The following is a 24212-nucleotide window of genomic DNA, read 5'->3' as shown; positions in this document are numbered from 1 at the left end:
ACTCATTATGGTGACTTTCATTGTATAAAACAGGGAATTTTCTTCAGTCTCATCAATAAGTGCAGTTAATGGCAGGATAAAGACAGGTTCATGTCATAACATTGATCACATTGACAAACAACATATGAGAATGCCATCCTTAATTGCTATGATCAGTCCCTCACAATGTCATTGTTAGAGCTGAATCAGGCATAGTGTTTCTGACAAACTCTAAACAAGCATGAGAGGAAGCAGGCTTTACAATGCTTTAAGGCAACTATAACTGTGCAAAAATGTAAAACACACTAATCATATGAAAGGCTTTCTCCGCTCACTTGAGTGTATTTCAGGTAGACTGTAGAAACAAGTATAAACTTTCCTTTTTTAGTTTGAAAGGACTGAATGCAAATCTAGAGGGAATCTCTATAACGTACAGGTGATGTATCTATGATGTTCCATGAGGCTACAACTTAATTTCCATGTTTTCTCGATTTCACCCAACAATTGAATAGATTCAACTTGATAAATGGGCTTCAAGACATGGTAAAACTGCTCCATCCATGCATGCATGACAGTCCCCTGCTAGCTTTGTTTCTGTCATCACATACAATAGGCAGGCTGTAACTGCAGTCATGTGGAAAAAGAATAAACAGATAGACATTTAACGCACAGTCTTGCAATATCTAAACTAATAACCCACCTCCAATTTATCTGTGGAGTAAATTACCCTTAAATTTGGAGTTTAAGGCAGATTATTTGCTTCCACGAAAAAAATACTTCACACCACAAATGATTCACTTATGCAAATGCACTTTGCATGTTTCTTCTTATTCGTGTGTTTTTTGCAGCAAAAATAATTCTCTTTCTCTCTGTGTCTGACAATAATATCCAAGTAGTTACAATATAGTAAGGTTGTGCCTATGTCAGATAAAAATTGAGAATATTGCATTGTTCCAGTATCTTCTCATTTAATTCAGTATGTGTTCTTGATTATGTTAAAATAGTTATTTCACACTCACTCTGCCTCTGTCATTATTTCCGATGCTATAATAAGAGTCTGTTAAGGTGAGGTTAATGTATCTATAAGTCTAGACCCTGCAGACAATTTTCACAGCAATCAGCAACTTGCCTGTGTATGAGCATAAACAAATTTGCTCACAACAGCATTAAACATGCTGGCATTGTCGGCATTCTACATATTTTGTTGATTTATCTAGTGTTGATGGTTTTAGTCCACTTTAGACCACTTCTGATGAATAAGGTTAAAGATCATAGTAAGGGAGCTTCATTTCACATTACAAGGGTTTTCCATCACTCTTCCAGGGGGGAGTTTCTCCACACATATTTGAATAAGGTTGACTTTCTGGGGAACTGAGTCCCATTGGTAGTTATTTATGACGGCCCATTTAGTATCATCTAGTGGCTGAAGAGGATCATTGTAATCATAAAAATCATCAATCAATGATTTTAGATTTGAGTCATATGACACCACTACAAGCTTCTGGAAGTGATTCCCAAGAGTAGTCACATGTTGAGTATCCATGTCAGTTTCTGGATCCCTGTCAACAATCACACATTTCTGGAATCTGGCTGTGGCATTCTTAAATGGCTTGAGATTTTCCCTTAACACATTAGCAGTAATGGAGGCATGGAACTTCAATTGTCAGCTCTTCCATTTGATTTGAACTGACCCAGTACTGCGAAGGGTACGGCACCCTCCCTCTTGTCCTTGAACACAGCGTGAAAATCAGACAGTGAGATGGGACACGGATGCCCCACTGATGCATCGGGAACAAGCGCTGCCAGCTTTGAAGGACCTCATTTGGAAAGAGAGTGTGTAATCTAATTCTTCATTTAGATCAAGGGAAACAACAGCCTTTAAAGTAAATATCCAAAAAGTCTCTTCCTGTGGTAAGCACTTCAATTTGTCTCGGCTCTTTACAGATTAATGAAGAATTTGATTATATACCTTTTTACACCGCAGCAAGGAAACACCAAGTAAATAAAGTTTTTTTAATGCAGTAATTTAGAAAGGATTGCCTTGGATTTCCTTATGATGTTGTCCTTCAGGTAATAAAATAATGCTTAGATGTTTTTGTCTCCTCTGATCTTCTAGACATTTGTTTCCAATGACTGCCCTTTCATTTGGTAGTTTCTTTCCACAGCAGCACACCCTGTCAACTTTTCAAACCAGTTGGAATTGTTCAGATTGCTCTGGGTAAAGTTGTGGGGATATTCAGACTTCTGAGACATAATTCCAAGCACAAATTTGTATTCAAGTCAGGCTTGCAATAAAAGTGTGATATATTTCAACACAAAAGTATGTCACTCTATGTATGGAACTCTTGAATAAGAGGGAAGAAAAGTATTATTATTTCATAATGTCATACCAGTTAATGTTAATCCATTTTGACATATCACATGTTTGTGGATAATATGAGGACACAGTAGTGGTTACAGTCAATTGCCCCCCATAGCTAAATTCACTCTTGGCAATGAACGTAAGATATTTTGCACCTCTTATAATGATGTATTTTAAGACTTGAACACTTTTTACATTCATCTATTCACAGCACTTGTATAACCAAGGATTGTGACAACATATATACGTGACAAAAAATTAATTAAATTAAATTCACAATACAGCATGAATGTTAATAGATTTGCTGGATGTTTACAAGGAAGGACCACACCTGATTCCCCTCAGTCTGGCAGCTGCAGTAGTGTATATGCTCCTCCTGTTTCAGCTGTCATTGTGTGCTACAGTCTGTCTCCTCCCTCTCTTTCAGATTCTCTCATTCTGTCCCATTGACCTCATTCATTTGCAATGAAAAGTCAACTCCATGACATGATCCAACCCTCATAAAGTTACTATTTTTTGCTATCTAAAGAACAAAAAACGATATGTTCTTTTAAGGATCATACTAGCCATCATTATTTCTGCATAAATGATAAAGAGACAGGGATAACTCTCTGATCTATACATACACATAAGTTACTATAATGTTAAATTACTGGTGTCGTAGGAAGCTGAGATACTCTTCCACTCCGCTAAATCAATAACCCCAAGGGATTAGTGTTAGCAATGGGAATGGTAATTTGAAAGGCCTTACTCCCTCGAGCCCCCCCTCCTTTTGCCCCCAGGTGGCACAAAGTTGGCTCCGAACAGCAATTAAGGAGCCTTTCCCCCCCATACCTGGGAACCCTCTCACCTTGCTGCACTCTTGCCCGCCCCCACTACGCAGCCACCTGGAACTGGGGGAGACGGATGGCAGGGTCTCTGCCCCCTGAGGGCTTCCAGCTCCTGTCTGTCTCCATGGCCAGCTGGCAGAGGGCACAGGTATGGTCGGCATGGTGGTCTGCTGTCATCACCTGCAACACAGGAGAGAAAGAGCAATCATATCAAATGGCCATGCTTCCTTAAACCATTTCTGTCTGCTGTTAGGATAATGGTTCGTAAATACATCTGATGCATTTGTAAGGTTTTAACATCAATCTTTTCATAAGTTGAGTAGGTTTTCTACCATTTCACAGCTCTGATACCACATTAGTGTAATTGCTACTTTTGTCTTAGTTTCTGCAACTCACTGTGGGGGGAGTCTAAGCAATTGCAACTTAAAATTGGAATGTTAACCATGTCATTACCATTAAGTGGTAGGCCTATACCCACGATTATGTTACCAATTAAATACCTCCTTATTGTTTTACCATTTCTTCTTGTAATATCAGCTGGTATATTAAATATATTAAAACATACTTCATAAGTGGTAACCTATTCATTAAATATTTTCCATTTCAAGGGCCTGATTATACTGTTAAAGTGTGATTTATGTTTACACACAATCATGCCGCTGATAAAAACAGCAATGAATTGAAGCGTTTATAAGAAACCGAAGAATTCAATCTCGTAGAATATAGCAGACTAGTTCAGTATATAGCAAATTAAAGGATAATGGAAGAAGATGAATGAGGTAGAGGTGAAGAATAAAAATAAAGGGAAAGGGGTTTGGAAAGTGACTGCAGGAGGAGCAGACAGCAGAAGGAAATGGGACTTTAAAAGCATATGATAAAAGGCTGCCAGACACTTTTTTTTTTTAGTTAACTCGCCTGTAGAATACCCTCATTTCCCGACTCTGAGATATGTTCACATATGTCTTTTATGCACTGAGAGGGCGGGAAAGCAGAGCTTCAAGTGAAGAGAATAAGGTGATGAGGCGGTAATGACACATCAGCTGGAGCATAGGGGCTGCTGTGTGTGTGCACAGTAAAGGCTGTGACAGCATTCAGGTTTAATCGGCTTGTAACATAAATAGGAAAACATCTCAAAGATGCAAGGCCAATGTTTATTCAGAGCTTGGCAGTGCTTGACACGGTGTAGGAAGATCTTGTGTTTTGTATATGTTTCCATGGTGGCTGAGATCAGTATCAAAATGCTGAGTAGTCTTGGTGATGTAGGTAATGAAGGGAACCGTTTTTTCTAAGCAGAAATATTTTACTTTTAAAGTCAAACTAGACAGAGATAGTCACCCAGGATCAGACTATTTCCCTGAGCAACAGGAGAGATTCCATATGTATTGCTTTATCTGGATTGCAGGGTTCTTGGGAGGTTTTAGATATACTTTAATTATGTGGAGGAAATGGCTTTCTAAGGACTTCACTTTTTATGAGGATGGTGAAACCAGAGAATAGACTTGCATACTCATTGTTTGTTGGTACAGCTTGGCTATAGTTTTATTAATGTCCTATTATGTTCAAATACAACCCCAAACTCCTGCAGACTGTTGGCTACAGAGGTAAATCGGTGCTGCAGCAGCCTTAATGACATTCAGCCATTTTAAACGAAAGAAATGCCATTGTTTTGTCAAAAATTCTTATGGCACATTCTCATAATCTGAAAAGTATTAGAATTATTCAAATCACAAAATGGATGTATGGTTTATGAAACAGCTGACTTCTCTTACATGCCACTTTCCACAAGTAAGTGTGTATTTTGTGAACAAGTCATTCCTTTTGAACAAATTGTGGGAAATCCAGGGGCAGTTTTTGTATGTAGCAAACTATGCAATGGCAGGGCGTGCTGTGCAACCACATGGCCCCCACAAGGATGAAAAAAATGTCAATTTTGCTTGATTGTGTCTCTATTAATATAAGCAAATCAGAGTCAAGTCATGCAGTGAAGTTTTGCATTTTTGGAGTTGTTAGTCATGTTATTTACAGTAGCTAGCTACTTTAAGCTTCACAGCTTTTGTACTTTTCAAACATAAACACACACTAGCATATCTGTTCCAGCTCACTTTAGTAAATAGCAAGAATTAAATTGCTAGACTTTAGCTAGCTATAGTGACTGCACTGAAATGAGAATTATCAGTATTTTTTTGTAATGCAAAAGCATAAGGATCAAATACCAAAGAAAGCCCTATCAATATCGTATCCCACTTAGGCCAATTGGTTGGTCAATGTTTCATAAATGCAAGCTTCCTAATTGTGCCCACACAAAAAAAAATGTGAAAGTCATAAATGAATGTAACCATTGAGCTTACGTAAATGTAGTGACTAGTTTATTTGATTTATTTTATGATTTTGAAATGTAATTGTGCACTTTATCTAGCCACTTACAGTTATTAGCCATCACCTAAATATCAACACAATATTTTAAAAATAAAAATAAAGAATACATTAAAACTTGTAAAAATACTCTGAACTGACAAACTACTATTACCATCTTCATAAGATTTTCATATGTTGTCACTACTTGATAAACATACAGTCATGGTCATTGCCTATATAGTGTGATAACGCTCATGGACCAATTCAGTATTAGTATAACATTGAGTATATATAACACCCTGTGCATGATACCACTACTGAAAGCTTTTATAAACAACTGCAATTGCTGATGGTGGCTGAAATAGTGCATATTCAATATAAAATGAAACTATATGCTATGAAAACATTGTGCTACTCAGTGTCACAATTCAGAGCATTTCCTTCAAAGCAGTATTGCTTATGCAGAGATTACATACTGTATAATAATGGATTATGCAGGTACACTCATCCCACTGAGCCTGAAAGCTGCAAATTGCAGCCATATGAGTTTACTTCACCCTCAACAAAGAAACCTCCTATATATTACCACGTGCAGGAGGCCTGTCTCTTTGTGTTGAATGTGTTGAAAGAACTGGTTCCACAACAGTGGTGCAAAGTTTGCCTATATTCTATTTGATTGCAGAAAACATATATAGTTATGTATTGTTGTTTTGTTTGATTTCATATTATTTACGTAAATAGTAGTTAAAAATCTCCATTTGTATTTATTTTATATGAAATTTAAAGCTATTTACTGTTTGCTGTGTATTTAAAATGAATAGCCAACATTTTTATCTAACTTTCACATTTCTGAGCATATTCTCACTTGGCACTCAACTTTTTCATATTACAAAGCAATGGAATGTCTCTCTGACATTTTTATGTGTGTGTCATCCAAAAAAACTACTCTATCAGTCTCTCTACTAATCTGACACATTTACTTTTGGAGTGAGATTCAAGTACTTTTTTTCAAAAAGTGAATTATTTTACTTCATATAAAAGGGCATATGAAATTCTTCATGTCACGGTCAGGGATCTTGGCATTTTCCATTAAACAAATTGGTTCTGAATAAAATGATACATGGAGTGTGTATCACAGATCCTGAGTAATCCACTTTATATTAACCCTTTGAAACTTGAAAATAGGACAGGTTTCACAGGGTTAATATAAAGTGTGAGCATTAAGAATACATACATATATGTGCAAGCATTATTTCTCTTGTAATTACTAATCTTCGCTCCAGAGAATGACCAGTATGTAGGAAATCCAGTCAATATGGATTACAAAGGCAGCACAGAAAGGCACAGTCCCATCTGGCCCACCTCTATAATAGTATTGACGTAAATGTCTGTCAGCTTTTCATTGCTACATGCAGATTTGGGTCTGTGACTAGCTCAGAGATAAATAATTAATTGTTGGTGGCAGCAGTTGATGTCATTGGCGAATTGCTGAATTTCCATTTATACTTTTAACTCAGTCAATAGCGAACAGAATTCTGATTTTCAGGGCCTTTTACTTGGGTCACTCCAGCTACACACAAATAAATGACTTCCCTGTTTTTATTGCTTTCTAGAGAAACTTGAGATTTCTTTCTTATCTCAAATTTCTTTCAAGCTCCAAGTTACAAGTTACAAGTTACACTATATGGAAAAAATTATTTGGCCACATCTGTTTTTCAGGGTTTGGGCTAGGCCCCTTATCTCCAGTGAAGGGCAATCTTAATGCTTCAGCATACCAAGACATTTTGGACAATGCTATGCTTCCAACTTTATGGCAACAGTTTGGGGAAGGCCCTTTTCTATTCCAACATGACTGTGCCCCAGAGCACAAAGCAAGGACTATAAAGACATGGTTTGATGAGTTCGGTGTGGAAGAACTTGACTGGCCTGCACACAGCCCTGACCTCAACCCTATCGAGCACCTTTGGGATGAACTGGAACGGAGATTGTCTGGCCTTCTCGTCCAACATCAGTGCCTGACCTCATAAATGCTCTACAGAATGAATGGGCACAAATTCCCACAGAAACACTCCAAAATCTTATGGAAAGCCTTCCAAGAAGAGTGGAAGCTGCTGTTATAGCTGCAAAGGGGGACCAACTCCATATTAAAGTATATGTATTTCAATACAATGTCATTACAATGTAATGGTCAGGCGTCCGAATACTTTTGTCCATATAGTGTACTAGTGATACACACACAGTGATACACACATACACACAAACATACAGTATATATATATATATATATATATATATATATATAATGTGTGTATATATGTACAGAGTGACAGACAGACAGAACCAGCCTTCTAAGTAAAGAAAATTCTTTTCATAGTATTAGTATGACTATATTACACAAGAGCTGGAAAGTAAGAGGGAAAACTAAAATAGCCCTCACTTTACAGTTTTTAAGACAAGAAAACATGATGGAGGGAAAACAAAGATAAAATGGATAAAAATAAAAAGACATACAGGAATTCTTTTAAAGATTGTTTGGTGAAGCTTAACAACACCTGATTGTTTATATGCTTTACTCATCTGATGCATGTCAAACCTTCAGACTTCAGAAAAAGCAAATCACTTTCATTTACAACTCATTAGCCAATTTCCCTCCAACTATTTTAGGAATAAAAATATTGTTATTTACTTGTTCTACGGTATTGTGAAGCACAAATCATGACCCAGGGCTCCAAATGTACTTTTTCTTATCCCTGTATAATTCATTTCCTTATACATATGAAACTAAGTACTCCTGGTGAATTTTCAAATATTGCTGCTTATTTCCAAATGAAATTTGTATTTGAAGATAAGTATTTAATTTTTAAAAACAGAATTAAGAAAACCAAGGTGCACCCCCTGCCTCTCCATGAAGCAAAATAACATTTCAGTCTTCCTTGAAATTGGATTTCTGTTATTGTTCAAATGAGAACAATTAGCTTTTGTTGAGATTAATGAGTTTCAATTAAATGTGATGGAAAGTGACCATAAAATTAAACTCATTGACTTTGAACTTGTGATTCCTTCGATCTTTGAATCATTTTCCCCTGACCACTGAATAGTTTCCCTGCTTAAAAAAAGCTAGCAAATGGTCGCAAGCAAGCATGTGCAAGAACAAGCGCTACTCAGGGGCTGTGAATACTTTTACATGTACCCATACCAGTGCCCTTGCACTATCCAGTGGTAAAACAATGTTTTTAGATGTCAATTAGTGAAGGGCACTTCAGTCTCTAGAGTGGGGAAAAATCACAATTTCTTAACATAAATATTTATAGTGACTTTCACTGAAGCAAGACAGCACTGGAAGTCTTTACATGTTGGATACGTATAAGCAGTAAGTGATTGTACAGTATGTTGTATGTTGCTTCCATCAGACTTACATTAGTATGCTAGCTGCAGAAAGTGGAAATCCATATAGGTATGGAATTCCTTCATATCTGTTTAAATTGACATGACTCCCACATTCTATGGATGTCCTTCTAAAGCAAATTATATTTTCTCTGCACACACTGACATGTCTTGAGCCAAAAAGACTCGTTTTTGAGGACTTATAACAGCCATTTAGATTTTCTTTTTTAAATGAGGTGAAGGTTTTCAGTTGGAAATGAGAGCTTGAACTTCAATAGTGGGTGGCTGACAGGACCATTTGCCACTTAATGAAGCTCACAGCTCACGTAGAATTTAAATGGAGGGTGCAGAACTATTTTTACAGTCTTGGACTTCACACTGATTTTAGCAGTCACAATTTTACTCAGACTGAAGTTCAGAGATATCATTTAAAGAATTCGATGACCACAGTTGATTTTTGCTCACTAAACTGTATAGATGTGCGCCAAAGCAGATGGCTATTTCCATATGAAAAGTTTCAAACTAGTCGAAAGTGAGTCATATTATTCCTAAAAATAGTAAAGTTTAAATATTAAAATACATATGAGGGATGTACGTCACAAGTGCATGATACTAGATACAATTATAGATATAAAAATATTATGATATTATAAGAAATGATAGCATCTATGATGAAAATTGGAGCTGTAGGGTTCATTTTAAACATTATCATATTTGAGTATTCAGTTTAAATATTATAAGAGATTACCAAACTTGTCAAGGAGTCAAGATAGCAACTCGAGGCAAGAAAAGGTAAACTAACAAGACATCAGTACCTGAAGACCTTTGGAGCTGTCGCATATTGTACTCAAGCTCATTGTGTTTGCTAATCTGTCACAAATCTGGCACGATGTTGTGCCGTCAAAGGTGGAATAACAAGGGATAACAATCTGTAACAATATGCACGTATGCACATTGATCGCAGTGATGTCCAGATGAAGCTATGTCATATATTTCAATGTACTCTCATGAGTTTGTTTTTCATTCCGCGGCAGCGTGCACGCTTTTCACTCCGCTGCTATGTATCCGTCTGCACCGTGGCATTGATGCAGCGTATGTTGTTTCATTCCACCTGGGTCCCTCAAGGCTGGTCCTCTTCCTGTGTCCAGTCAAGTGTGACTGAAATAACCCTGGGGTGCTTTCACACTGCCATACACATTCAGCCAAGTTCAGCAAATGTAAGATTGACATCGGTCATGTGTCAGCTTGCTTGAAAGGCACCTTCATATTTTGCCATTATTATTATTTTTTTTTTTTTTATTATAAGAAGAATGAGGATGAGTCATTAATTACAGTGCTAAATCTGATATCAAATAAAATCTAGATCAGAACTGATGCTTTAATACAATATATGTGGGAAGATGACACCCACAATTAAATTGACAAGCAATTCAGGTCAGAATCAAACCAACGCCAATAACAGAAGGTGTAATTAAAGAAAAACATATTTTTGTGAGTAAAGTGTTGAGCATTAGAACAACAGAATCATATTTACATATCATATTTAAAGGGATTTACTAAGGGGTCGACAGAAAAGTTTGGAGCAGGAGCAGAAGCAGAGGTACAGAGGTGTCTTTGGGAGATGAGGAAACGCAGTAAGAGACTGCACACTAAACTTGACGGGCAGCTCATTCCACCAGTCAGGCCCTGGAGATTTAGGCCCTGATTGAATCTAACTGCAATGCACTTTATTTTTAGCTCTGAAGAACAACATCAAGCAGGCGTAACCATTTTCATCGTTTACACAACACTGCTCATTTCAGCAACTGCGAGGAATCACAATGGTGAGACAGTAATGACGAAAGGCGCCACTTGGTTAATTTTGTATTGAAGGTTCAGGAGAAAGCGCAATGCAGCAAGACTCCGGGCCTTAGAAACAGAGGAACAAAGACATTAGAAGAGGAGCTTGCTCACTGATGGTGATCTCAACAGATGAGAATAAAAAAAGAAAAAAAGATTCATTCCATGTATGGTGATATTATTTTGTCTTCCATGCATCTTATTGTACATAGTGTTTACCTGCTTTATATCTGATAAATGTCTGCTACGAAATGAATGTCATACCAGAACAGAAATTCCTCTATTAGAAGAATAACCACAAAGGTAGTAACCTTCAAGTATTTTGCATAATGGAATACTGTTCAGCATATGCCCCTGGAGAAATCTTACAAGGCCTCTTTTTGTTTTGGTTTGTGTATAATTACACCCACGGCCTGCTGAGAATACTGACACATGTCCTCTCGAAGGCAACTTCATCTGACATATTAAACAATTTGTGAATTCAGGATATGCAGAGTAGGTCCCTGTCGTGTCACAAGCGATTCCGGTGTGAACGTAACTTGCTTAACACCCAGAAGTAAAATGCACTGATGGATGTGAGGTGCACGGTGAGATGTGGGCACCGCTCAGACCAGGTGGGTGAAATATGGCATTGAGATTCGCCGGCTTGAGTGGCATGAGTGGTTCGGGCAAGCGACAGGTCCAAGTCTGTCTGAATGTCGGGTTGTCATATTGGTGGAATTTAGGGCCTGAGCGAGTGAGGACTGCGTCCGTGAGAGCTGGCGCCGCGCGGACCTTCCTGAAGCACTGCTTCGAATCGGAGGTAGCCAGGTGTGGACGGCGAGAGGTAGCCAAGCACAAAGAGCGCCCGGAATAAAAGCGGAGGAACACAAGTCACGTCCACAGCATGATCAAATGATTCTGCGCTGAGAACCAATTTAATGGGTGGTTGCCTCGCAACTTTTTTTTTTCCCTTCAGGGTAGAGCATGAAAATGGCTTTTCTCAGAGGAGGGGGCCTTGGACAGGTGACTTGCGAAGAAGCAGAGAGAATGCACCGGTCTGACAGCTTTGTGTCTGCGCAACTTATTTGTTTGGGCAATTGCTTACAGAGGGGCCCCGTGCCTCCCTCGAACTGGCTTGCAGGTGCTGGGTGGCACTGAGAGATGTCAGAGGTGGCATAAGGGACTCTTACCCACTCATGGCAAGTGAGGAGGAAACAGGCTGTAGGTGCAGATCATTGGTCTGGCAGTTAATCAATCACTCCACAGGGCCGTTGCACTATGAAATAAAAGAGTGAGAAAAATCCTCTTATACTCTGCCCCCATTTCAGCAAAAATACATTTCCAGGCAATTATGTAGTGTTTATGGTTTTTACTGGAGTGGATCTAACACGGAGGAAAACGCTCAGTGAAGGGGGTACAATCATTGGTGCAGAGTTTGTGGACAGGGTCGCACACAGACACAAGGACGAGGTTGCTGACCTCCAGTTCCCCACGTCACAGTCAATTCCATTTAAATGTGAACATCTGCTCAGCATGCTATAAACAAGGGAATACTACTAGCTAAAGTAATTGCTTGAAAGCATGTTCCCAGGAAAGAGCTAGTCTGTGCATGCTAAGTACACAGGTGTATCCAGCAAGCATTTGGTGCCCTCTTGTGGCAAAATGAGTAGCACAGAGATGGGTTCCGTGTGGCATGAAAAGAAAATCTGATGTGATGCCAAAAGGCCTTTTTTATTTTATGTGAAAACATGTGAACACATGGAGAGATATAATCAAAGACTTAACAATGCACAAGAGATTTGCATCAGAATAGGGTGGCATGCCTGTAACACAATTGTTCAGTGGCTCAAAAAAGTTCCCCTCATCGGCAACGAACACAGCAACACAACACCAATCTCACTATATGCCAATCAATATTTCACTTTCAGCTCGTTCAATTGTTTGGCTGTCTATCCTTTCACCCTGTAACTTGAGATTTGCTTCTCTTTTTCACTCGATTTTTCTACCTGGCTGCCACTCAGGCGTTTTTCTAATCTAAACAATAATCAAAACTGCCTTTTTTTCGACTGCATTGCCCTCCTTTTGGACTTGTTTTTTCCCATTTTTCCTCTTTTTCTCCCCTCTCTAGCACGCACTCACAGAGCAATCTCTCCCCACATCTGTTCTTTTCTCATTACCTGCCTCTGTTTCTCACTGGCTCTTCTGTGGTTATCTCTCCCTGCCTATCTGTGTATCACGTGTCTTATCTATCACAATTTCTCTCCCTGGTGCTCCTTCTGCTCTTTAACATTCATTGCCACCCTTTCTCAGTTTCACTATCTAAGCCTCTCTCTCTCACCCTCCTTTCATCTCCCATTATCAACAAACCTTCCGGCCCACCTATCTGCCACCTCTTTTTGCTCCCTCTCATCTGTCTCTCTCTTGTTTTTATTGTTTTCTTTTTTTGGTTTGTTTGTCTTTTATCCCCTCTGAGCTCAGCTGGACCCCACCCTGCCGCCCTCTGTCTGTCTCCTTCGCCTTCTCGCTCTGCACAGGGGCAGCAGCTGAATGTGGTTAGTCTGAGTTGATGCTGCATTATCTGGCAGGAGATCTGAGTTCTGCTGTGCTCAGAAAGGGATTTGCATGATAATATTTGATTACTTGTTTTAAAACCAGTTAACCTCACACTGATGACTCCCGACAGATAGATCTTCCAGTCTTCCAGTTCATTGGGACTATCCTTCAGGACTGATAGTTAATATGTACCCACACAATCAAAGCTGGTCCTTTCTCTGAGTCTGTACAGGCAGAAAAAAATGTACCCCAGGGAATGACTGATTTAAAAATCTAATTATCACCATTTCTTTTTGTTTTATAACATCAATGCTAAACCAGTTCCAGATATAAGATTAAAACTATAAAACTTCATCTTGCCATAGTAGTTGCATTTACAACTGCTTCACAGCTGAAAATGTCCGTTACCCTTTTTTTTAGCACCTTAGATTACAGTAATTTGATGTCACCTTCCATATGAACATCTCTAAATAACATTTCTAAAAATGGAATCTTCCATAGGTGAGATAAACTTCTGGAAAAGCACTATGTTATAAGATGACATGTTTGCTTATTTTTCAACAAGTAGAGATGTGTGTATAACATGATGTTCCTTTATTCAACATCATTTTGGTGAAGATGTTGCTGTAGAACTTGTGTTGAAGGTAAAGGCCTCTTCTGTTTCTTGTTTTGTAAGCATAAAGCATACTCCAGCTGCATACAGAATAAGTAAAAGTGACTGGGATAGAAATACATTAGCTTTGGCTGTAGCTAGGGCATGAGATATGGCCTGAAAACACAGGTTAAAAATAAATGCTTAAATGCTATGGGGCAGACGAGAAGCCATATTGTTATTGCCAACAATACTAGTCTCAAAAAATGTAATTGTAATGCTGTGCTTTACAAGGTTAGACTTGGGGCAGACGGCGGAAGCCCAAACTAGGTGATAAGAGGAAGTGCTCATGTCAGATAAACAAGATAAAAGCTGGGCCACGGAGGAGGGCAGCTCTTGATTTTATTAAGTCCGCCATGCTGATCTCTACAGAGAGTTTGACGATATACTTCCCACTTTGTGACCTCTGCAGAGAAGCAGCTGATTCTCTCCGCCTTACACCCATCTACTCAGCTTAGCATTCTCAGGAGGTAACTATATTCCACAATTGCACACTAAATGGTAACTGAAGAGTCCTTTAGCAGCTTGGTTCGGCTTTTTGCTAAGGTGTAATTAGTGGCTCTTGTAGCAAGAAAATGCATTCCAATGTGGGCAAAGGTGAATTAATGGCCTGTCTGGATATTTAATTTGTCTTAATACTCAAGAAAGAATCCTAGAATAAGAGGGTGTGTTTTATTTGGTTATAACAACTTCATTCTTGCTCTTTAATAACAAAGAACGGAATATATTAAAGATATCACTGCATGCTGAATTGTGAAGAATTTACAATGGATGTGTAAAACCATTGTGTATACCTGTGAATCACTGCAGTACCTTTAAAATTTTTTAAAAATAGATGATTGTCTCAAGTGTTTGTGCTGCTTGAAGACTCACCTGAACTATAGTAAGTTGTTCACCTGATTATAGGTCAGAAATATGGGAACATTGCATGCATGCCACTAAAAAATAATTTTAAAAGAATAAAGTGCATCACCTCTAGAGCATTGAAGCTTCTTGGCTTCTTTCCTTTCTGGTGTGACCTGCGTTTCTAAGCACCTAAATGCCTTTCCATCAGCTTGCTTTTCCTGCAGCTAAAGTGAAAATGCACTGAAATTTTAAAAGTAACTGGAAAAAACTCAGAAAGTTACTCTAATCATAATGCTGTTCATAAATGTTGACCTTGTTTTTAATGTTGAAAGACTGCGTGGGTTTACTCTGTGGGATGTCACCGCATGGGGTCATACAGTATGCCTTAGCAGCCGTGAGCTCAGAGTGAATGCAACAGAGCATAATTCAGATTTAATGTTTTTTAAAATAATGGCCTGATGTAATGTGTGGCTCAGAGACAGCAACCCACTGAATAGCTTGTATACTTTTGCCATAGAGATGAAATTTCTTTTCAGTATGTTGGAAGTGTTAAAATGTCATTTTAACAATAAAATGTTGTTTTAACAATAAATATTTACTATATCACCTAAATGATATGTGTGAATAAAATAGGAATTAATTAATATATTGGGGTAAAATAGATTAGCTGAGAACCTCTTGAAGGTGAGATAACTTTATGGTTCTTCAATTATTCAATGTTTTGCAGCCATAGTTTGGATATGGCCACAGGAAGTCGATAAAATAGATCCATTTTCAGAAAAATAGAGGACAAATTTAATGCTTCTCTTATTGAATGGGCTAAATTGTAGGATACAAACAAAATCTTGTGGAAAAATTGCATCTTGATTGCAAGACAGGTTACACAGCAAGCTTTTTGGATTTCACGCTGAATTATTGTTTTGCATCCCACCACTCAGAGCAGTCTTCAGTCTACAGTGTGCCTGAACACTGCACTGCTGTGTAGCACACTTCAACATCCTGAGCTTGCATGACCTTGTGACCACATTTCATCATGCTCCGTAAAGGTCATCAATCCCAAACATGGACAGACGTGCTGGATGTTTTGGTCTGCGTTGGTCAAGTCTGAGGAGCATGACGGATGAAACTGAGTGTGAGAGGGTCATACGTTATGTTAAGTTGACAGGTACCTATTGTGTTATGTGACTGCAAGCGAGTGGTGTGCAACTGCAGTTTCTCATGGTTATGTCATTAGATGAAAGTTCGGTGTTGATTGTACTCAGGTTTAGGGTTTGTTAAAGGTTAAGGGTTTTGAGTGAAGAGCAGAGCTGAGGTTGGAGGTCAGGATAATTCTACTAATCTGCACTCTCTTCCACATTTGTTATTGTGTGGTTATGTGGCTGGGTATGCTGTGACATTCATTTGTTCTTAAAATAATTACAATGTTGTGACACTGGTATAATGTCAATGTACTATAAAGTCTTATGAATCATTCAGGTTCTGCAGTGGACTTTGATCCTCCTGAATATGGTACTTTATTAATTCCTAGAGAAAATAAGCAAACGAACAGACCAGGGACAAAATCTAATCCTTCTGTAGGGCAAATCATTTTTATATAAAGAGAAGTGTTTCACTAACAGCTGTACGTTAGTATTTAAGAATTATCACAGCAGTTGGCCTTGAAGGGGAGCTGCACTGCAGTGTCAATCTCAGACTGTCTTATATATACTGTGGGACGGCAGTGTAGCATAGTGGTTAAGGAGCAGGACTCGTAACTGAAAGGTTGCCGGTTCGATCCCCGCTGGGACACTGCTGCTGTGCCCTTGGGCAAGGTACTTAACCCACAATTTCCTCAGTAAATATCCAGCTGTATAAATGGATAACATTGTAAAGAACTGTAACCTATGTAAGTCGCTTTGGATAAAAGCGTCTGCTAAATGAATAAATGTAAATGTTATATAAACAAACTACTGTGCCCTTATTTTACAACAACCATTCACAGTTGTCCAAAAGTATAAAGGCGTGTTAAAAACATATAAAAACACAATCAACTTTGACAACTTTAGTTCATATAAGTACCCCTGGAAAAATTGCCTGATATACACACACACACACACACACACACACACACACACACAACTTTGATTAGTCATGGTGCTGGTCCTTTTTCAGGTTTTGATTGAACCTCATGGGAACAATCCTCTTGAACTCCTGTTGTGGTCAGACAGCAAAAACAGAGACTAGATCCCCTGAGGATCTGCAGAAGGTTAGGGAGGGCACTCACAGAGGGGCAGGATAAACTCAGAAGGTGAGAATGAACAGATAAACAAGAGCTTGCTCTATGTGGTTTACGCATCACTGCTGACTTACCGTGCACTTTAATCCACTTTTGCATCTGTCACTTCCTCCTTTGATCTCTGCTCTCCAATAAAACTGTGGCAAATGCAGGCTGTGGACTTGTTTTCACAAAGAACTGTGGGCTAAATTCCTTCGGCTGACTATATAACACACCTCAAAGGTTGTGTGTGGTTGTAAAATGAGGAGACACTCCACCTCTAAGCACTCCTTAAAAACGCGCTCTCCACAGTGAATTATGCTTTAGCCTGAAGTGTGAGCTCACTGTGTTATTTTCAAAGAGCTCTAGGTAGAAAAAAAAATCAAAATGAATGCAACCTTTGGACACAATTTCCAAACATAGTCCACAGTTTAATGTTTACTTTTGGTATATTTTGTGAATCCAATGCAGTCTTTAAGCGCTTAAGAGCAGGGGCCGGCGTGTAATGCATGAGATCTGAAATTCTCCTTAACGATTGCTGTTAGCTGCTTATTTTCTGTTTACTGTCTCTGTCCTACAGTCCCTGGTGAAGCATTTGCTCATTAAGGTGTGGCGTGACAGGATTCAGCATTCATTAGAACTGCTGCAGAAACAAGCGCAACACTTCGCCTCCGATTGCAAATTGCCATTAACCCTGTTCTCTGACAATGCCAAAAAATATTCTGTAGAGTTAGAGTACTGCAGCACAATACAGCTCTTTAGTGGTTGGGCAGTTATTGGGAATTTATTCCTTACACCTCCATCCTTTCTTCTTTAAGTCACCTTCATTTTAATTTAATGACACTGCACCCTGCTTGGAGTTCGAAGTCATTTGGTGCCAGAGGATTCAGCACATTGTAATGGCCTGTGATTAAAAACGCCTCTGTTAGGTGAACATGAGACTGGACTTTCATTAGTCACAGCAGGTATGGTGCCAGCCGTTCCTGGAATGGATCAGTATGTGGGCTTCCCTGGCAGACAGTGGGTGTGTGTTACGTGGGCAACAGATCTCAGACAAGGCACTGCTGTCAAGGGTTTGCGTTTCATATGACTCAGTTCTGCTTCTGTGACACAAGTCAGCACGTTTGAGGAGAAGCAGTGGGCTGAATCATATTTTTCAGAAACACTCTGAACCCTTTGCTTCTGGATTGCTGTTTTTAACAACAACAATGAAAGCATTTGCACCATGTCATAAGGAGTCAGCTGAAATGAATTTGATTTGACTTAATCTGCTGATTAAAAACTGGTCCTGCACAAGTACTATGTACAATATTTGGTTTCAGTTTCATTTATATGAGCCAAAAATTGTATTTGTGAATTCTGTATTGATTTGATCAATACAGATTCTGTATTGAATTGATCAATACAGATTGCCCCTCCCTGTGCAATCTTAGTGGTTTAATAATAATTAACAAGAATGAAAGATATTCATACCTGACACAATCAATATTTGTATGATTCTTCTGAAGTCTAATATTTGTATTTATGTGTATGTAACACATTATGAGGACATTTTAAGTTCTCAATAGAAAAATGTGTATGATAGTGAAATGGTGGCTGGATAGATTACAAGCACAACATTACAGAAATGCTGCTATCTGCTCTACATAATTTCTTCTATCACATGCACCAATGCAGTTGTGATTGGTTACATCAGATCACAAATACATTGTCACTGATGATTGAACAAATTGTGGGTGCTGGGTATTATACAAATGATCACCTTATTATGATACTTTCCACCTTCGTCTTTGAAAAAGAGGACTTCTTACTGGTGGGATTCAGTCCTCACACATAGATTTTAGTGTTATGTGTGTAAGTCAGCGTGGTTTGCTAAAACTGCTGAAAAGCTCCCAGTTTAATATCACATAGCCTGTCCATATCGGTACAGGTGGCTCCGTCACCGTCTGAAGACCTCTGAGATCAGGACCACTCTGTGTTGCTGAGTCCTGCTTAGGCCCGGGAGAGCGAAAGAGTCCAAGGCCTGCTGTCTGCTCACTGTGTCACCCAATCAGTCAACGGGGCAAAAACTTAGGGAGGCAGAGTCTGCCAGGAAGTCTAAATTGAAAATCAAACGACTTAAACACAAACTCACAGAGCACAGGGCTTCATTCTCAGTCACAGTGATGGGTTTCAGGAAAAGGCTGGGCGAAATACTGAGCTCTCATGGCCGATATCGATTGACGTTCGGGCGAAAAAATGAGAAAGGGAGAGAGGGAGGGAGGGAGGGAAGGAGGGGAGCGAATAATAAATGAAAGATTAAATGTCTTGACATTGGGGTGAGCAGCAATCAATGGAAATAATAATGTTGCCATGCACATTTTCATCAGCACAGGGATGAAAAAAGGTGAGGAAGCAGTCTACATTCAGAGCACTCACAAATGAATTGGCAAAGCAAACAGGTCTCTTTCTGTGGGAGTAGTGTAGTCTGGCTTGTTTGCTTTAGAAATGTTATTTGTTAATGTACTCTGAGGCAATGTCTTTTAAAGCAAAATTCTTGGCTGCAATAAATACTCATCAAAGAAAAATACATGCACGTCCAGTGTGCCAAGGCATACAAATACCAAGAACAGTACCATGAGAACAATCAGCAGTAGAATTAAATGAATAAATTTTTGTATTCAAATTACATTGAATTTCACCCTGAGCTGATGATCATCAATATTCACAACAGGTTGTTCAAGGCAAACTACACCAAATATACATAACACAATGCACTGTGCAGCCCAGCACCATAAAAAAGCAGCCCATGTCTACTTTGATTTTAGGTATTATAATGAACACATTAAATTCCGTATTGCAAGGTGCAGGGATACTGCTTCACTTAATATTCTGAGTCATAAGAGGCCATGGTATGTCATAAATATCAGCATGGCTTTTGTCATTAGGGAGGTGCAGTTCCATAATAATTCATACAGGCCTGTCACAATCCACATATTTTCTGTTGTCTTGGTTGGTCATTTATCTTTTTTTACTGTGTAGCTTCTTTGCTCATTCTTTCTTGTCTTTATCAATTTCTTGTTTTTGTTTCTTTGAATGTGCCATATGTGCTTATGTGCTTAAAAGCATTGCATTTTGTTAACCCTGCATAAACAGATAAAGACTATTAATCCCCTTCCAGTCTGACCTGCACTGATATGAAAAACATCAGACCTGCAAATGACAGTTCTGTTTGATCAAGGTTTTCATTTCCGCTAAAAATGTCAGGGTGAGAAAATGTTTGGATTGAACCGTGAATATTTTGACAGCGGTTCAGATCTCTCTCTCTCTCTCTCTCTCATATTTCTTTTTGTTGAGCCATGGTCTTTGGGTAAAAGGTCTCCTCAACATCGGCTTGACTTCATTGTCTTTTACTCCGCTGTTAATCGTGGGCCAGTGACCATTGAATGCTGAGTCATTTAATTAGTTTCCCTCTGCTTCGTCCTATGGGACTCCTGCCTTGCACTCTAATTGAGTTTGGAAATGTAGTGGAGCCATTTCGCTTATTCCAAGACGCGGATGTGTAAGCGAAACGTGGTAATTTAGAAAGCGAAAATCAATAGTAACTCAGAAACTTTCCTCCCTGAACATTTTCCCTCTCCTGGCTTTTTGTGGTACGTGACAGCTCACTGCAAATAGCTCCCTCTTTTGATTCATGATGTATACACAAATACAATATATAATTGCCATCTGATGTCTCAGGAAATGAGGATTGATATTGTAGATGCATGGGCCAAAATCAATCAAAGTCATACATAACTTTCGGCACAGAGTCCTCTCTTGAGACAGATACAACTGTCATTGACCTGCAGAGCAATTTGGGCAGGGGCCAGACTGTAGCTGTGTACATTAATTCACAGTGGGGCATACGGCAATCACATAATTTCCCCCTACATTGTAACAGTGTTCTTGACTCTTGATGCCAAAACTTGATGAAAAATTAAATAGATTTGAATACAATTGCATTGGCCCTGGTGTTAAATGCAAAATTTACAGCCTCCCTCCTTCCAGTAGCAAACAGGTCATTCAATATGATATCAATAAAACTCAACCAATTGAAAATGGCCTCTGTTAAACTCACAGTTTGATGTAACAAACATTTGCCCATCAGTAAAATAATGGACCTGACTGATCACCTGCACTGGAGCTGCAGGTGGTCAAATTGCAGTTTTTGAACCCCTGCTCTACAATAATATTTTTATATTGATCCTTGATAGTAAAAGGAATTCTGGAATCATTCTACACTAATGCTGGCTTTTTGCTGTACTTCGAATTTTATTTGCTGGGATACATGTCAATAACTCCTCATGGGCAGGCATACTGCAGGAAAGGGCGGGATCTGTGGTTGTTCCAGAGAGTGAGGCCTCCGATCATACAAATCATATGTGAGATCACCCCCATCTTGATGTTAATTAAAATTTTTGATGCATTAAAACAAGGGCTGTGATGATTTTTTTTTTTTGTTCTGAATCCGGATCACTATACAGATGTCTTTGTGTTATTGTCCATTTCAGCCTTATTGTGTGTGTGAAGAACTGATCATAAGCCTAAAAGTAATCTATCTGAGCAGTCTCACCACCTGGCATCATGATGTGACAGACTTCTGTGTCATTGGAGGGATGAGGCAGGCAAAACTGTGGCTATGAATTCCTCTGGTAGGCCAGGCTCTTTGTCATCTGTTGAGCCCACTAAAATGTTTATCCGTTTGACTGTGTGAGACATTATCTCTCTGATGGCTGGCATTAAATTACTGCTGCAGTGGAGAGGTGCACTGAGGAGGAACGGTGCACCTCGCTGTTTATAAGTGCTTTGGAAGTGCACTACAGGAGGCACTGAGGCTCCAAACTGAATTATTATGCCACCCTTATGTTTGTGCCTCTGTGTTCTTACTACCTCAGATGATGTCTACATCCTCTCTATTGACCATTTGCGGCCTTCATTCCATCAGTCCCCTCCTATTGTAGAGTATTTAGAAAGAAGCTCAATGAAGGAGTGAATGAAGAAGGAACCTTATTACACCCCAACACATTTTCTCTTCCTCATTCTCTGAGATTTTTTTATTCTTTAGAGCTAAACAGAAGCCAGAATCATTTTGTCTCTAAAATGTTTTGTATGAATGTACTGAGTATTCACACTTCTTTTTGTAGTTTTATTTAAATCAGGCTCTCCTATTTTTCTGATACATCCACATAAATATTCCTACTAGCAGTGGAGCTAGAATAAGGCTTTATGAACCCCAAAGTGCATGGAGCTATCAAGTGCTATCAATGACTAACTGATCTGATGCAATCTTATTGTTTTGTTATGAACAGCAAAGTCTCCTGATTGGTTCAAATGAGGAATGTGAGTATAATAATCTATTGTTATTAATGCATTCTAGCATATCTAAACTTGATTAATTTGAAATCGTGCCAAAAAGCTATGAATTTAATATTTTCAAACTTTTCATTTATATTTAAAGAGATTGTGGATAATCAGGCAGAACATTGTACTTGAATGGTACCTCTTAATTTACCCATGATTCACATTTAAATTAGCTGTCATCTCTTGTACCCTACCTCCCAGTGGTGTAATAATCTTGCACAGAGAGCACATTCATCAAAAGATATTCAATGTAATTTTCTAAAAAAAAGGCTTTTATCCTCCAGCACAGAATATCAAAGGAAGATTGGGCAAGCAGAATTATCTTGTTATTGACAGATTTCACATGTCAACATTTTTTTATTATTAAAGCCAGATCCTACAACTCAGAAAAAGCAAAGCAATTTTAGGAAAGATTAATTACAGTGTTTCCTCTGTCCTATAACAATGAGACTGCTGTATTCAGTTTCGCTGTATGTGAAACTCACATGTTCATTGTTTGATAGATCCCAATAAATGGTTAAGTCTATGCATCAGAAATTCAACCAGTCCATCCAACCAGGAATCATTTGGTTCACAGATCTCTCTGACAGTTATTTAATAGTTTATCCATATACGGATGTTGTCACTACAAATCCCAGGCACTGTTTTAGAAGTGTATCTACTTGTTGAGCTAATGTCTTTATCTAAAGTGATGTGCAATGTATACTGTTGCATTCATCAGTTGTCTTAGAATAAATTAACTCAATTTTCTTTTGGGGCAGTTGAGGTTAAGACCCTAGCTCAAGAGTTACAACAGTGGTGTCACTTCTGTGTTGCAAAGAGCCACCCTTACAGTGTTCTTACCACTGCACTACCAGCGAGTACAAAGAGTTGCATTGCATGTTGTTCTCAAAATACATTTTAAATCTCTGCTTGAACTAGCAGTTACAGGAGAGCATTACATCAACATCTTGAGTTTCCCCATTAATAATTTTCCTCTCTTTGATTACCCGCTGCAGGACCGAGAACAAGAGAACACCTTATTCTGATGCTGGCTGACAATATCCTGACAAATATAATTCCACCCTGCCTGCTAAAAAGGAGGGCAGACACGCAGCAGTAGTACAGCCTTTTAACTGGAGATGTCCTGTAAACAGAGCTTGTCATCTTGGCGCTTAACCAACAAATCCACGAACATTTCGCTAAATTTGGTCTAGTCAACAATGTCTGACTCATGGGAAGAGTGCTGCTTCCTGGTAAGGAAATGGGTTTCTGCCGCTGCCTCTCTCAGGCTCCTCATTTCTCAAAATGAAATATTTGTGTCCCTGACTGAGGGCCTATGAGAAAAGTGAGGGTTTGTGAGTGAGAAGATTTTTAACTAAGACTGCAATAATAATAGAAAGGGGGAACTGAGCAAATAGCTCTGCTGCCACCTTTTGTTCCAGTAAGGTAATGAAAATTATAGCTTCAGTGAACAGCACCATCATTTTGAATGTGCATTAAGGTGCTAAATTTAATTGAACTCAGTATCCGCCCTTAAGGTGTATGTTGGCTTCATCTTGCATTCCATTTTAAACAGAAAATGAAGAGATTTTCTGTGGACTGCTTTAAAAAAAGACAACTACTCACCAGTAATATATAACCTCAGTATTGTCCATGGTATTTTTCCAAAACACTGCAGTGATGACTTCAAAATGAAAATCTGTTATTTTTATTGCATCTTAATCTACTATTTGTTGCATCATGTAAAAATACTGGAATATTACAGTTAGATATATGTTCATCAGTGTAGCACCATATCCATCGAAAGCATAT

At 38.7% G+C, this 24212-nt stretch overlaps 1 long non-coding RNA gene across 1 annotated transcript; it reads right to left on the bottom strand.

Annotated features, from left to right (window-relative positions):
* Positions 1-3201: 3201 nt before the first annotated feature.
* Positions 3202-17368, bottom strand: LOC118773957. Its single transcript, XR_005004793.1, has 3 exons — positions 17132-17368; positions 11922-12007; positions 3202-3351 (listed from the first exon to the last, which is right to left on the bottom strand). It is a non-coding gene; the product is annotated as an uncharacterized LOC118773957 (long non-coding RNA).
* Positions 17369-24212: the final 6844 nt, after the last annotated feature.

The sequence above is a fragment of the Megalops cyprinoides genome, chromosome 3, assembly GCF_013368585.1.
Source record: "Megalops cyprinoides isolate fMegCyp1 chromosome 3, fMegCyp1.pri, whole genome shotgun sequence".
Classification (NCBI taxonomy): Eukaryota; Metazoa; Chordata; class Actinopteri; order Elopiformes; family Megalopidae; genus Megalops; species Megalops cyprinoides.
This window is presented reverse-complemented; position numbering and strand designations above follow the sequence as displayed.